Genomic DNA, 653 nt, shown 5'->3' on the forward strand with positions numbered 1-653 from the left:
GATGCACAAGACACAAGGGAACAGTCTCTCACTTTTAAATACAGTGTTAGGCCTGAGGAGAAACAACTGTAATTTTTTTTTTTAATGAGATGGGATTCTCACAGAAGTTCATGTGGTGTTGAATTTCTGAGCTCAAGTGAGGTTTCCTTACGTCGGCCTATCAAAGCGTTGGGATTAATAGGCGTTAGCCACTGTGCCTGGCCACAAATACCAACATTTAAAAGGACGTCCCTGGATGGACTCGAACCACCAACGTTCCGGTTAATAGCCGAAAAGGCTAACCGATTGCACCACAGAGACAACCTCAGTTCTTTACGTTCAACGAAACAGATTAAGCGTTCACTTTCATCTCAACGTAGATTGAGCCATCACTAACTCTAGGGATTGCCATTCGCTTTCTGCAGGACAAGTGTGCAGACTACAAAGCTTTGGAAAACCGGAGAGGGTGGGTTGACTAATCGTGTTGTTGCGCGTTAGAAATGTGTATATTGCATGACTCTGAAGCCAGAAGGGCAGCCGAATGGCCTTCAACCTGCCTTGACCCTCGCCTGCTTCAGAAGCCAGTGCCTCTGGAAATGCCTGGATCTGCGACCCCAGCCCGAGCCTAGTAGGGCCTAAGGGAAGCCAAACGCCCCGACGGTTCTGTTTTCTTG

At 47.8% G+C, this 653-nt stretch overlaps 1 non-coding gene across 1 annotated transcript; it reads right to left on the reverse strand.

The window, feature by feature from the left end:
• Positions 1-226: 226 nt before the first annotated feature.
• Positions 227-300, reverse strand: TRNAN-AUU. Its single transcript has one exon. It is a non-coding gene; the product is annotated as a tRNA-Asn (tRNA).
• Between the last annotated feature and the right edge of the window lie 353 nt (positions 301-653).

Source organism: Theropithecus gelada, chromosome 1, assembly GCF_003255815.1.
Source record: "Theropithecus gelada isolate Dixy chromosome 1, Tgel_1.0, whole genome shotgun sequence".
Classification (NCBI taxonomy): domain Eukaryota; kingdom Metazoa; phylum Chordata; class Mammalia; order Primates; family Cercopithecidae; genus Theropithecus; species Theropithecus gelada.